General features: G+C 44.2%; 1 pseudogene; it reads right to left on the bottom strand.

Moving 5' to 3' along the window:
- Positions 1-16,078, bottom strand: part of LOC142008260 (ethanolaminephosphotransferase 1-like) — a 46,089-nt pseudogene that overhangs the window by 15,305 nt on the left and 14,706 nt on the right.

The raw sequence follows: 16,078 nt of genomic DNA, 5'->3' as shown, positions 1-16,078 counted from the left end.
TTATATTGTGGTCACTATTTCCAAGCAGTCCAGTAACAGTTACCTCTTGGACCAGATCCTGCGTTCCAGTCAAGACTAGATCCAGAATCGACTCTCCCCTTGTGGGTTCCTGTACTAGCTGCTCCAAGAAGCAGTCATTTAAGGCATCAAGAAATTTAATCTCTGAATCCCGTCCTGAGGTGACATGTACCCAATCAATATGGGGATAATTGAAATCTCCTATTATTACTGTGTTTTTTATTTTGATAGCCTCTCTAATCTCCCTTCTCATTTCAGCATCACTATCACTGTCCTGATTAGGTGGTCGGTAATATATTCCTAATGCCATATTCATATTAGAGGAATGAATTGTTATCCATAATGATTCTATGGAACATTTTGATTCCTTTAGGATTTTTACTTCATTTGATTCTATATTATCCTTCACATATAGTACCACTCCGCCACCCGCCCGACCTGTTCTGTCTTTCCGATATAATTTATATCCCGGTATGATAGTGTCCCACTGATTTTCCTCATTCCACCATGTTTCTGAGATGCCTATTATGTCAACTTCCTCCTTTGATATGAGGTACTCCAGTTCACCCATCTTATTAGACAGACTCCTAGCATTAGTGTAAAAGCATGTTAGAAAACTACCACTATTTATTTGTCCGCCTTTCACAGACACGTTGGATTTTTTTATGCACGATTGTTTCACTTCTGATCTTGCCCATATATTATTTCCCACGTTCCCTATCTGACTAACTTCTAGGGAATCCCTATCTATGGAGCCTCGTGTAAGAGAAGTCTCCGTCCGATCCAGGTGCTCCCCCGCACCAATCGGCTTTCCCCCACCTCTTAGTTTAAAAACTGCTCTACGACCTTTTTAATGTTTAATGCCAGCAGTCTGGATCCACCTTGATTTAGGTGGAGCCCATCATTCCTGTATAGGCTCCCCCTACCCCAAAAGTGTCCCCAGTTCCTAATAAATCTAAACCCCTCTTCCCTACACCATCGTCTCATCCACGCATTGAGACTCTGAAGTTCTGCCTGTCTATCTGGCCCTGCGCGTGGAACTGGAAGCATTTCAGAGAATGCCACCATAGATGTCCTGGATTTCAGTCTCTTTCCTAGTAACCTAAATTTGGCCTCCAGAACATCTCTTCTACCCTTCCCTATGTCATTGGTACCAACATGTACCACGACGACCGGCTCCTCCCCAGCACTGCCCATAAGTCTGTCTAGATGCCTCGAGAGATCCGCAACCTTCGCACCAGGCAGGCAAGTCACCATACGGTTCTCCCGGTCATCACAAACCCAACTATCTATATTTCTAATGATCGAATCCCCCACTACTAAAACCTGCTTCTTCCTAACAGCTGGCGCTCCCTGCCCCGGAGAAGTATCCTCGGCACGAGAGGATACAACAGCACCCTCTGGAAGGAGGGTCCCAACTATGGGATGGTTTCCCTCTGCTCCCCTTGACTGCTCTCCTTCCCTGAGCCTTTCATCCTCCGTAACAGCATCAGGACTGTCAGATTGGAGGTGGGACAGCCCTACTATGTCCCGGAAAGTCTCATCCACAAACACCTCTGCCTTCCTTAGCTCCTCCAGTTCAGCCACCCTGGCCTCCAAAGCACGCACTCGGTCTTTGAGGGCCAGGAGCTCCTTGCATCGAGCGCACACATACGTCACCCGCCCACAGGGTAGGTAGTCATACATATTGCACTCGACACAATAAACAGGATAGCCCCCACTCTGCTGCTGGGCTTCTGCCTCCATTTCCTACTCTAGTTATATATGAGGGTTAATTAAATGTTTCAGATAGAGGTTGTTATAAAGGATTTAGTTTAAGGGCAATAGAAGTCACTGGCTCCCTCCAAGCTCCCTCTCTAAACTCCCCTCTCAAAACTCCCTCCTGTTAGCACGCACCCTGTTCGCCAGCACCCGGTCGCAAAGCTCCCTGGTCGCTTACTAGCAGGGTTTAAGTGCGAGGTTGAGTTAGAAAGAGAAGAAGATGGTGGATTGAGTGGAGGGTGATCAACAATAATTTATCTACTGTGGCCAATAACATTTGGAGAACATCATGGAGTACATTTGACTACAAATAAAACACACATACTAAACCACAGCATACTACTGTTTAATTTGCCATTGAAGACTCAGAATTATAAGAAGGCATTGAGTTAGACTGTGGGCTTATTTACACTTAGGCCACGTTTACGCAACAGCGATCTTTCAAATGATCTTTTGGAAGACCTCCAAAATATTGATCTGCTCTTTTGATAGACCGCACCCACACAGCCCCAGCTCTTTCACAAGAACTGGCCGTGGATTGAAAAATCTGGTGCCATGAGGACTGCCCTTTTGAAAAAAGGGCTCGTGGAGCATCTACACTTTTTATTTTTGAAAGAAGCTTTCGAAAGGAGGCACTCTTCCTGAGTTGAGAGCAGAAGAGAGCTTCAGGAAGAAGAGCTGCATTCTTTCTATTTTGGATTGAAAGAGCGCGTTTTGTGTGTGGATGCGTTGTGTGGCCTTTTGAAAAGGCTGGATTTTTCCAAAAGAATTTGCTTCTGTAGATGTGGCCTTAGAGTCCTGTAGTGCTCAAGGAAAGAGGCTACTTATGCCCATGGAAGAAATTCTTTTGGCATCTTCTCTCTGTGGTGTAAGTACTCCACCTCCGCAAGAGGCAATAGCTTTGTTGATGGGACAGCCCTTCCAGGGACCTAGCATTGTCTACACAGGGGACTTGCTCCGTGTATGTCACTCAAGACCATGAGGGCCATCAACTTCCACAGGTCCACCCAGGCAAGTGGTGGAAGAGGGGCATCAGGCAGAAGGGGTGGGGCTTGGGGCAACCAGTCCTTTGTGCTACTTGGGCTGAGGCTCAGCTGCCAAGGCTACAGTAGCAGCATCTGAGACCCTTTGAATTGCTGGGCTCCAGGACAACTGCTCCCCTTTGTCCTTCTTGTCCACAGGCCTTCTCAGGACTGAGTGAATTAGTTACACTGACATAAGTTTGTAGTATAGACCAAGCTTAAGGCTGCTTCTACACTCACTCACTCTCGTCGGCGGGGGCATGGCAATGAGGCACTAATGTGCATATTCAGCACTCGTTAGCAGACTTTGAATTGCAGATTGGCAGTGTAGATGCAGGGAGCTTCAAAATAAGCACCCTGCTTCAACATTCCCTTACTCCCACAAAACTACACTGTCAATTTGCACTGTAATATCGGCACTTCTTTGTGTGGCCACCATATGCTAATGAGGTGTTGAATATGCATGTTAGTGCCTCATTAGCCTGCTTCAAATTGCCTGATTTCCATGCCCCCTCCAAAGGGAGGGGAAAAGTGTAGAAGCAGTCTCTGTCTGCTGAATAGGACAGGGAAACCAGGAAGTTATAAATATGAGAAAAATTAATGCTACAGATTTGTTTTTCTGTAGTCAAGTCTTCACACGCATTTGTGGACCGGCTGCTGACTGAAAGAAGCATAGGTTTTTTTCAAATGTTACGTTTATTTCTCTTGTAAGGAAAGCATAGAGTGTAATAATTTAAGTAGGCTGGTATGACATTTATATTAATACACTTATTTATGAATGTTGTATAGCATCTGCAGAAGTGAAAGGAAAATACTGCAGGTTGGAAAGAAACGAGTCGTTTATGATGTTTTATGGTGATGCGTCAGTGATGGCATCAAATCTTTACTGATGTAACTGAACAATTCTACCTTTTTCTTCTCTGCTGGCTGTGCAGACTGAGGTCAAAAGTTGATTGCACCTGTATAATTATCACTACTAACCCATGTATTTTAAGCACTGCTACTGCTGCAAATGGTTGTGATACAAAGTCTTTCATTCTGTAAGACTGGCAGGGGAAGCTTTTAAGGAACATTCTGAATAGAGTGTGCAACAGTGGTGTCACTAAAAAGATTACATCACAATTTAATAATTTTTAATAGAATAGCACCTATTGTATTAGTTGAGATCAAATCCCCATTTTGCCAGACAATGTACATTCAAATGCAAAGAGACAGAACTACCACAGACACAGAAGTCAAATATTCATAGATCAGTCTGTGTATTAGGGAAACAATAGGTTTACAATTTAATATACAAAGATTCTATTTATAATTTTATATTCCACTGTTACACTGATGTTAAGTATTATTTGACTGATTTTTCATGTTGATATTCACTTTAAAAATACAGTGGTGACATTTTAAAAAAATCCTTTCTTCTTTGAGTCTGAGTTAACTCCTAAAGAAACAGAGATTCCCTTGTATAAACTATGCCAGCAGCTCTCTGTGTTTGCATTACCGTAGAGCATAGGAGCCCTAGAAATTGATTAGTACATCACTGGGCTAGGTGCTGTACAACCACACAGCAAAAAGACTGTACAAAAAGTTTATAACCTAAGTGTAAGACAAGAGATGGCAGATCAGGGTGTACAAATGAGCAGTAAGACAAGACTTGTCTGTGTGATGGGCAGTGGATATATGTGATATTCCTATTATCTTCTGTGGCTTAAGTCTACCTCTGTTTGTCTATGTACTGGTTTACCTTTCTTATGAGCTATCAGGTGTTGTCCACCTAGTTTATTTGTTGTTTGAAAGTCCCATAGAATCATAGGGTTGGAAGAGACCTCAGGAGGTCATCAAGGCAACCCCCTGCTCAAAGTAGGATGAATCCCAACTACATCATCCCAGCCAGGACTTTGTCAAGCAGGGACTTAAAAACCTCTAGGGATAGTGATTCCACCACCTCCCTAGCTAACGCATTCCAGTGTTTCATCACCCTCCTGGTGAAATATTTTTTTCTAATATCCAACCTAGACTTCTCCTGCTGCAACTTGAGACCATTGCTCCTTGTTTTGTCATCTGTCACCACTGAAAACAGCCTCTCTCTGTAATCCCCCTACAGGTAACTGAAGGCTGCTATCAAATTCCCCCCCCACACTCTTCTCTTCTGTAGACTAAATTAGCCAAGATCTCTCAACCTCTCCTCATGAAGTATGTGCTCTAGCCTCCTTATCATTTTTGTTGCCCTCCACTAGACTCTCCAATGTTCCCACATCCTTTTTGTAATAGGGGTCCCAGAATGGGACGCAGTATTCTAGATGTGGCTTCACCAGTGTCAAATAAAGTGGAATGATCACTTCCCTGGATCTGCTGAGAGTGCCTCTTCTAGTGCAACTCAATATACCCTTAACCTTCTTGGCTACAAGGGCTACAAGTTGACTCATGTCTAACTTCTCATCCACTGTAATGCCCAGGTCCTTTTCTGCATAGGATGACTGTGCCTCAGTCTCTTTATTATATAGCTGGACAATCATCATAACAGGTGTTTTAGAATTATGCAAGACTAATAGTTTGTTATGAGGTAAAATTGCACCCTCTAGTGATTATAATTGTTGAGTTTGTAAATTTGAATTTCGTAAAATCTTAATTATAAAGGACGCAACTGGTTTCACAACATTAGCATTTTGTAACCAGGGTAAGGTGCAGGATCCTCTACTTCTAGAGGGTGTGCAAAAAGAAATTTAGGATAGTCTATGCTGGGGTAAACTTAGCACAGCAGGGTTTCTTGTTTGCTCAAGAGTTTTTGGCTTTCACCCGTCATTCATCCCCATTGTCGAACTACCTGAATCTTTGACACAATTTGGAGTGATTGGTAACTCATCACCGTACACAAGAATAGCAGGGACATTGAATCAGGATATGGTTGTAGTAATGAAGATTTCATCAGCTGCATGGAGACTAGTCAGAATAACTTAAATGTTCTCTAATGAATACCAAACCTCAACCATCTTTTAAAGGAGAAGAAAAGAACAGTTCATATTGTAATTTGGGGTGTATTTTTGTGTTTGGTTTTGTTTGTTAGCCCTCATCTCCCTCTTTCCTTCCCTACCCTTACAGAAAACATCCATCCTCTATCAAACAGCTGGAGGACTTGCAGTTTGAAGAAACATCCCAAGTATTTTGTAAATATATACATTCTCAAGCTTACTGCTCTCAGAATCGTCTGTTTAACGTGCACTGCATTTAGTTATGTTTTCTATTAAGCAAGGAGGACTAGCTCAATAACATCTTGAGTTACATACTGCAGTCCTAACATCTGCATCATATTAGGGCCGACATGAGACAAAACACTGAGTTTTGAGGTTAAATCTAAATTTCCTGCTGCAATCCTGAAGTCTGATTGCCTAGAAGAAAAGCAACCAAGAAGCACCGACAGAGACCAACATTAGAAATAGAATAAAAAGACCATTAATTCCCAGCAACTTATTTGTATGAAGTGTCATTTTAGTTAGAAATAACACACTGACCACAAATTATAATCTTGCTGTCCAAAATTCCATCTCCAATAGGGGATATACATGCCAGTCACTGCTATGTCTTTCACCCAAATTAACATTTACCCTACGTAATCTTTTATGAGGCTGGGGGTTTAAGAACAAGGTGGAGGAGGAGGGGTAGATTTTACAAAGTTGCCCAGTTTCTTCAGCACATTGACTCCACTGTCTGTTAGTGGAGGAGGCCTGGCTAGTGATTGTCTCTGGAACTCATCATGACTGGTTTTCAATTAGCATCAAGAAATGTTTTCTGCTCACCAATTGACTAGCTGCTTCTGTATCACTGCCCCTGCTAACCCAGAGAACAGGAGGCGTGGAGTGAGAATCTAACTTAATCACAGTGACATGGCCACTGAGCCATCCTGACTCCTGTCCAACTGCTGATTTTGGGTCTTGATTTCTGACATTTTCCTTCTAAACCCCCCACCTTTTGTAACTGTTCTTCCGGAGGTGTTGCTCGTGTCCATTCTAATAGGTGCGTGTGCATATTGTGTGTGTGATCATCAGAGAATTTTTCCCTTAGTTGTATGTGTCAGGTCTGCTGTCTAGCACTTTGGCACAGTGTTTTCATGGGGTGGTACATAGGACACTGCCACCCCTCCACCCTCTGTTACTTCTAGTCCCAACATTCCAGCAGACAGGAAGTGGGAGGGGTTTGGCAAGAATATGAACAAAATTTACGAAAGGCAGGTAACCATTTTCTAGTGGCTCTTCATGTGCATTCCAGCTGATGACTCACCAGCAGTTTCCATGGAGGAGGGCTTGGAAATCATCTGCGTGTAGGACTGCCCTTCCAAAGGCCCTCTTATCCCATGCCTGCTGGGTAGCTGCATAGTGACATGTGAAGGTGTGAATGGATGACCACATGGCTGCCCTGCAGGTGAACCAGCTAGGGACCTGTATGAGGAATGCTGCCAAGGAGCTTGTACCCTCATGGAGTGGGCTGTCAAAGCTGGTGGTAACCTTAGAGAGATTTAAGAGCAGGTTGGGTAAACATCTGTCACTGATGCTCTGGATCAGTAATAAGGAAAATCAGCCCAGAGGGCCAGATCTGGCCCCCCCAAGCATTTCTCTCTGCCCTGAGCAGCTGATGAGCACAGGGTGCATATTGAACAAATCAGCAGCCTGTGTTCAGCTGCCCCTCCCTTCACCCTGATCCACCTACAGCTGAGCTGCTCCTAGGATTCTCCTGCTAGCACTGCAGAGGGATGAGGCTGCAGGGGAGAGGATGGTGCAGAAATCAGGGTGTTCCCCTGGCCCTGTACCCCATCTCTGCCGCTCAGGGATTGGGGAGGGGGAGACACGTAGTGGGGCAGCTCCATCCCAAAGCATAGATGGTAAGTGACTCAGGAGTGTAGAGCTGGGGAGTGGGGTGACAACAGAGCAGGACAGATTTCTCTTAAAGGGGCAGAGGGTGGTTTCTCTCAGAAACTTACCCAACAGCATACAAACTCCTTGTCACTGTCATGCATACCCAGTCTGTGCCACACACACAGTCACTGTCCTATACACACTGCAGCACACACTCAGTCCATGTCACGAAGTCTGTCTTTCACACACACTTTCTCTTTCTCACACACACACACACACACACACACACACACACACACTCTCCTTCTCTGTAGATCCCAGCCCCAACTCTTCAGGGGGACCCAGAGCCAGCCAATGATAACTATCGAAATTTGGGCAGTGGCCCCTCTGCAAAAATCTCCTACCCCGATCTAGATGGTGCCTAGTCCTGCTGTGAATGCTAGGGACGGGGCTCAATGACCTCTTGAGGCCCCAGTTCTAATAGTCAATGAATCTAAGACCTTAGCTAGGTCTTAGCAGATCCTAGTGCTGGATGCAATCCATGCTGAAAGGTACTGGGCTGAGCTGAGCTGGGGAATTTCATTGACTGCACAAAAAAATTTCATGAATCATTTCATGCCTGACCTATAGGGAATGGTGGGCCCTCTCCTTATCACTGGTATGAAGCTTTGAGATGAACACCAACAAAAACCTCCTGGTTTGTATGGAAGAGTGACACCACCTTAGGTAAGAATGCTGAGCAAGGGTGTAGTTGCACCTTGTCCTTATAAAAGATGGTATATGGTGATTCCGAGGTGAGGGCTGAGAATCATCAGGCTGAGGTTATGACCACCAGGAAGGCCATCTTCCAGGAACAGTAGGATAAAAGGACAGGTTGCTAGGGGCTTGAATGAGGGTCCTCTAAGTTTAGAGAGGACTGGGTTCAGGTCCCACTGGAGAACAGCCCATGCAGAGTGACGCTTGGTGGAACCACCCCACCATGGGGTTTCTGAAGATGGATCTACCACTATCCCTGGTGAAACATCAAGATTGGTGGACTCTGGTGGATTTGGTGCTCAGGCACTGTTGATTTAGGTGTGGGAGGTAGTCTAGAATTGTGGAAATAGTGGCTTGCTGTTGACAGATGCTCTGCTGAGCAGACCAAATGGATAAACACTTCCACTTAGCTGGATATAGTACCTGAATAGAGGACCTGCAGTACTCACGAGGACCTCACAAACCTCATTGCCACTCGTTTAGTCAACCATGGAGCTTCGTACGTTTCCATGAAGCGGAGGGACTCCAGGCCAGGGTGCTGTAGATGACTGGGAGCAGAGGGAAGGTCAGCAGCCTGTCCAATGACAGGTTCAGTAGCATGATGGATCAGTGCTGTCTGGGCCCTGATGGGGCTACCAGAAGGAGGGACTCCTAGTCCTGGTGGACTTTGAGGAGGATCTCATGTATGAGAGGGAAGGGCAGGAAAGTGTGCAAGATATGGCTCAACTGTGACCAGTGATTGACCCAGGCTGTGATTTTTGGAAGGAGCAAAATAGGTGGTGCTTTTGGTGGTTCCCCATTGTGAAGAAGTCCCGTGGGGATGACCCCGCTTGTGGAAGATGGACAAAGTGATGTCCACTCTGAGTGACTATTTGTGGGTGCTGAACAAGTGGCTGAGATGGTCTGCTAAGTGGTCTGGGGGGATGCTTAGCAGTCCCTGCCTGAGACTGAGTGAGGCTGGCACCTCGTATGATTCTGGTCCCTGTGTTAAGAAGAATCATGTCTTGGCTGCCCCAAGTAGAAGCAAGTTGGGACTTGAAGGTCTGTCTCTGAGGTGAGGGGGGGGTGTGGATCTCCCAGGGATTTAAGGGTGGCCCTAGAGTCTTTCAGGCTATGAAAGTGGGAGTCCGTGTTCTCTGTGAACAGTCCTGCTTAGTCTAACAGCAGGTCCTGTATGGTAGTCTGGAATTCCATGGGAACACCTGAGACCTGCACCCATGAACCCTGTCGCCAAGTTGGTAGAATCCAAGGCCTCCTGCAGGGAGGTTCTGGTGACCAGTTTGGCCGCCTCCTCTGCAAGGGCTGCAAATTTGTGGAGGGAGTCAGTGGGGGGAAAAGCTCCTGGAACTTTGCAAGGATGTCCCAGGCATTAAAGGAATAACAGCTCAGCACCACCAGCTGGTTGGCCACCTGTAGCCATAACACACTGTGGAGCAAAACGTTATCCCCAAAGAAGTCCAGCCTTTTAGTGTCCTTTGACTTGGGTGCTGGTCTTAACTGCTCCATCGCTCTTTGTGGTTCACCACTTCCTCTATGAGCAAGACAAGCTGTGGGAGCATGAAGAGGTGTTCCTGTCCTTCATGCTGCACAAAGTACCCACTCTGTCAATGACCTGGGCCACAGGGGCTGTACTCTCCAGGGTTTGCCATAACTCCTTTGTGGTGTTCTGAATTGTACTAATAAGCAGTAAATCTGATTTCAAGGGATCCTCCTGGGCAAGGCTGTCAGCCATGGGGTCATTAGTGTTCCCTGTAAAATATGTGCTTGTGCAGCCACTCAGAAGAGTCAGATACCTGAACTATAGAACAGCCTTTCTATTGTCTGCTGAACACTGCACTGAAGAAATACAGTGAACCCCGCGTAAATTTTGATGGCCTCACAACCAGAAGAACAATGTTCTAACCTCTGATTTTGATTAATATTGTAGCATGTAAGGAAGGCAAAGCATTTCTTTCTGTGCATTCAAAAGTTAACTTTGTTTTTGCTTTCAAGTGAGCAAAAAAAAATTTTTTTGGCAGCTTTTTGGATTTGTGTAAGGTGCCAAATTCAACTGGGAAATAATTGTGTGAAAAAGACATTTTTTTCTTAAAAAAAAATGCATATCAATATCTTCCCTACAGTCCCCTGCATTTGTCTTTCGGGGGGTCTGGACCAGCTATGACCCATCCTGGATTTGTCAGAGTGTCGTCTGAGAGGGCCTTGCTGAGCTGAGGTAATTTGGTACAAATCAGTCTACTTAAGGTCTGAATTTTTAAAAGGGACAGGGATTTTCTCATGCTATGCGAGAGAAGTTTGTTGCTTCCATGCCAGGAGAGGCAAGATCTATTGACAGAAGAGTGCCTTTTTTATTCTGTTTGGTGTCTATCTGCAAGTTAGTTTTGAAGCCTTCTGATCTGAGCTCCCAAATGAAAATATGGCCAGGGGCCATGAAAGTTTTGTGGGTGTGTTCACTTAGTGGCAGAAGAAATACTGAAAAATAGAGGTTTCTCTGTTTAATTTGGAACTCCAGTGAGCTTTCTGTGCCGTGTACCTAACCCTGACCTTCCTAAATGCACATCAAGGGTGCAAGGTGGTTCAAAGGACACAAGGATGACTTTGTCCTTACCCTACAAATCTAGCAACCTGCATTGCTATTGTTTTTGTAAAACATGCGCGCACTCAATCCTGGTAAGGAGAATTCCATTTTCACTACCTGAGCTTCACTCAATAAAAGTACATCTGTTGAGAGTGCATTTAGAGTGAAGTTCACCATTATGTTATAAATGAGGGACTCCAGTTGTGGGAAATCCATTAGAGACATTTGCAAGCCCTACTCTTGCTCTTCTAAGTTGGTTGTCCAAAAGCTTTACAGCCCATAAGCACTCTTTTTTTTGAGGGTGGGGACAGAGTGGGGAGAATGAGCGGCATGAAATTGCATTCAGGTATGGTATGCTTTCATATCTGGCATTCTACCATCTGGAACTCTCACATAACCAGCATTTTAAATGTAAGTTAATTTTAGTTCTGTTTCCCATTTGTACAGTCTAGTGAAGTAAATGCAAATGACTACAGTATAATACAGTATAGGTTTACAGTGTACAATACTACTGTTGTTGGTAAACAAAGTACTCTGCATACATTTTTGTTTGTTTCTTAATATCTAATCTTGTTTTTCTTTAGTGTTATGCATTGCTAGGTATACCGCTCTATTATCCAGAATATTTGAATATCCAGCAACCTCCTGGTCCTGGGGCTGTTGGACGTGAAAGAGTTTGCTGTACTTTGACAAGTATTAACCCAGCAGATACAGGTTCACTCTTAAAGTATTAACAGTAATTAACAAAAGCCATCAAATGGTTAAGTGATATCCCATTAGGATTTAATTCGTGGCCTTAAAAACAAGCTTACAAAGTGTCAGTGTCCTGTTGTATTGCTCTGTTTTTCTCTATGTTCGTGAAAGGCACTGAATTGCAAGAGAATGGAGCCTCCGACCAATTCCATAAAAAGCACTTACAGTGCAGGCTTTCCCACGCAATCCACTCATCAGGTGAGACAGCTTCTCAGTGCAAAAGTAGGTGTGTTCCTCTTCTGCCCTTGGTGTCTGTGAGACTCACCATTTTTAGTAACCATGATATGAAGCAAAACATATACAATGCTATAGATAAGCTGATGAACTGTTATCAAACAGTAACTACTACTGGTCTTTATTCCTGAACCCAGATTCAAACTTGCGACACACAGGTTAAACGTGTTCTAACCGAACATCAGTGCCAAGAACTCACTCAGCTGGCCTCTCTTGCTTTGTAAATGTAACTGAAGAGTCCCTAAACACTGATTTCAGTAAAGTTACAAGGGATTGTGAAAACATTAATTACTGAGCCAATACACATATCTCATGGGAGGGTTTCTCATTGTTAAAAATAGTTATATGCCAGCCATGAAATCTGCCCACTAAGGGCATTGTAGCTATTTTGTGGGAGATGACTTTTTAAAGGACTCTGAAACATGTGCAAACTGCCAAAGATAGTGATGGAAAGAACATTCAATTCTCTGGCTTCAAGAACCTATTCACATCACCCTTGCCTGACCCTCTGGCAATATATAAACAGAGCCTAATAACTCGTAAGTGATATGAAGGTTTGCTGTGAGACCGGTTTGGGTTCAGTGCAAGTGAAAAGAGGCTACTTGCTTCTAGGGATTTTAAAGCTTTAACAAGTCTCCTTTCCACAAATCTTCTTAATATGTTCAACTGTGTGAACTAAAGCTTCACCCATGGCTTCTCAAGAGCAAGGAAGGTCATTGCTTTTCTCATTAAACTGGTCGTCATGTTCCTTGAAGACAGGCACAAGGAAGGTAGCTACTTGGTAAAGAGGACTGCGCCCAAAGGACTAGTTCAGACTTCTCAGAACGATTGTGGTGCTCTGACGTGTGCACAAATCATTCCCCATATCCCTATTTTCCCACTTTCAGACACCAGTTGGCATTTTAAGTGCATTCCCACATAAAACAAGTTGACAAATTCATGGGCTATTGCTCTGGCACTCCTAGTCAGAGCCGGCCCATCCGCAGGATGAACTTGGGCAGCCACTTCAGGCCCTGTGCTTTTGGGGGCCCCATGGCAGCCACCCTTACTGTCCCATGGATGGGGAGGAGTGGTTACCTGTGGTTGTGGGTCAGGTAGCAGAAACAGCAGGGTTGCTTCCTCTCCCCCTGCACTCATCATGTGGGTGATGCTGTGCCAGGCCAGGCTGCCCTCCCAGGGCCCAAAAACAAGCTATTCTGCTGCGTAGGAAAGATAGAAAATTGGCAAAAGACCAGCTTGGCTTAACCAGGAGATCTTGCATGATCTCAGATTAAAAAATGGAAACAAGGACAAATGACAAAGGGTGAATATAGGCACACAACACAAGAATGCAGGAGAAAGATTAGAAAGGCTAAGGCACAAAATGAGCTCAAACTAGCTACAGGCATAAAGGGAAACAAGAAGGCTTTTTATAAATATATGAGAAACAAGAGGAAGACCAGGGACAGGGTAGGGCCATTGCTCAGTGAGGAGGGAGAAACAGCAACAGGGAACTTGGAAATGGCAGAGATGCTTAATGACTTCTTTGTTTCGGTGTTCACTGAGAAGTTTGATGAAGGAATGCCCAACATAGTGAATGCTAGTGGGAAAGGGGTAGGGTTAGAAGCTGAAATAAAAAAAAGAACAAGTTAAAAATCACTTAGGAAAATTAGATGTCTGCAAGTCACCAGGGCCTGATGAAATGCATCCTAGAATACTCAAGGAGCTGATAGAGGAGGTAACTGAGACTTTATCTATCATCTTTGGAAAATCATGGGAGACAGAAATTCCAGAAGACTGGAAAAGGGCAAATATAGTGTCCATCTATAAAAAGAGGAATAAGAATAACCCAGGAAACTACAGGCCAGTCAGCTTAACTTCAGTGCCAGGAAAGATAATGGAGCAGGTAATTAATCATCTGCAAGCACTTGGAAGGCGGTAAAGTGATAGGGAACAGCCAGCATGGATTTGTAAAGAACAAATCATGTCAAACTAATCTGATAGCTTTCTTTGATAGGATAACAAGCCTTGTGGATAGGGGAGAAGCGGTAGATGTGGTATACCTAGACTTTAGTAAAGCATTTGGTGTCGTCTCACATGATATTCTTATAAAAAAAAAAACTAGGCAAATACAATTTAGATGAGGCTACTATAAGGTGGGTGCATAACTGGCTGGATAACCTACTCAGGGTGTACTTCTTAATGGTTCTCAATCCTGCTGGAGAAGTATAACAAGTGGGGTTCCGCAGGGGTCTGTGTTAGGACCGGTTCTGTTCAATGTCTTCATCAACAATTTACATAGTGGCATAGAAAGTACGCTTATTAAGTTTGCAGATGATACCAAACTGGGAGGGGCTACAATTGTTTTGGAGGATAGGGTCACAATTCAAAATGATCTGGATAAATTGGAGAAATGGTCTGAGGTAAACAGGATGAAGTTTAATATGGACAAATGCAAAATGCTCCATTTGGCAAGGAACAATCAGTTTTACACATACAGAATGGGGAGAGACTGCCTAGGAGTGACTACAGCAGAAAGGGATCTAGGGATTATAGTGGACCACAAGCTAAATATGAGTCAACAGTGTGATGCTGTTGCAAACAAAGCAAACATGATTCTGGGATGCACTAACAGGTGTGCTGTGAACAAGCCACGAGAAGTCATTCTTCCATTCTACTCTGCACTGGTTAGGCCTCAGCTGGAGTATTTTGTCCAGTTCTGGGCACTGCAGTTCAAGAAAGATGTGGAGAAATTCGAGAGGGTCCAGAAAAGAGCGACGAGAATGATTAAAGTTCTAGAGAATGTGACCTACAAAGAAAGTCTGAAAGAACTGGGATTGTTTAGTTTGGAAAAGAGAAGATTGAGGGGAGACATGATAGCGGTTTTCAGATCTCTAAAAGGATGTCATGAGGAGGGAGGGAACTTGTTCTCTTTGGCCTCTGAGGATAGCACAAGAGGCAATGGACTTAAACTGCAGCAAGGGAGGTTTAGGTTGGACCTTAGGAAAAAGTTCCTAACTGTGGAATAAACTGTGGAATAAATTGCCACAGGAGGTTGTGGAATCTCCATCGCTGGAGATATTTAAGAACAGGTTAGATAGATGTCTATCAGGGATGGGTTAGCTAGTACTTGGTCCTGCCATTGGGGCAGAGGGCTGGACGCAATGGCCTCTCAAGGTCCCTTTCAGTCCTAGTATTCTATGATTCTATGGCTATGTCTAGACTAGCCCCAAACTTCGAAATGGCCATGTAAATGACCATTTCAAAGTTTACTAATGAAGCACTGAAATACTTATTCAGCGCCTCATTAGCACGCAGGCTGCCACAGCACTTCGAAATTGACACGCCTTGCCCCAACGGGGCTCCTTTTTGAAAGGACCCCGCCTACTTCGAAGTCCCCTTATTCCTGTGAGCAGATGGGAATAAGGGGACTTCGAAGTAGGCAGGGTCCTTTCGAAAAGGAGCCCCATTGGGGCAAGCCGTGTCAATTTCGAAGTGCCGTGGCAGCCTGCGTGCTAATGAGGTGCTGAATAAGTATTTCAGTGCTTCATTAGTAAACTTCGAAATGGTCATTTACATGGCCATTTCGAAGTTTGGGGCTAGTGTAGACACGGCCTGTGGGGGAAAAGGTTCTCTCTAAATATGGGTATTTTCACTCAGCTATGACAACATATACACATCTGGTTATACAAATACCCTTACCCTGTCCTTACCCTTCACTAATTGCTCATTATTGACAGACAGGAAGCCAGGGCTAAGGAAAAATGTATAAGTGCACTTGTAAAATTAGTATTTCTATGAATAAGCCTGGAATCCATCTCCTAAGGCAACGTTTTGTTGGCCAGCTGCTACTGCTAAAATTCTGTCCATGCCTTCATAACTTATTGAAATAAATAATTGCACTGCAAATAAGACATTGGGATGGGATAATGTGCGGTCTGAGACAACAATGTCATGAAGCAATCCTGCCAAGCTTATACTCACATAGGACTTATCCTAGCAACAACATCATGTACAAAGTCCCCCTTGTCTGGTAGTAGCTGGAAAGGCACCATCTTTTTTATATGATCCAGCGGGCTCACTGGTATAGTGCCTTTGCTCCCATTTTAGTTTGTTTTCTTAAGTGTTAGCGTGTT

This window comes from Carettochelys insculpta, chromosome 2 (genome assembly GCF_033958435.1).
Source record: "Carettochelys insculpta isolate YL-2023 chromosome 2, ASM3395843v1, whole genome shotgun sequence".
NCBI classification, from domain to species: Eukaryota; Metazoa; Chordata; order Testudines; family Carettochelyidae; genus Carettochelys; species Carettochelys insculpta.
This window is presented reverse-complemented; position numbering and strand designations above follow the sequence as displayed.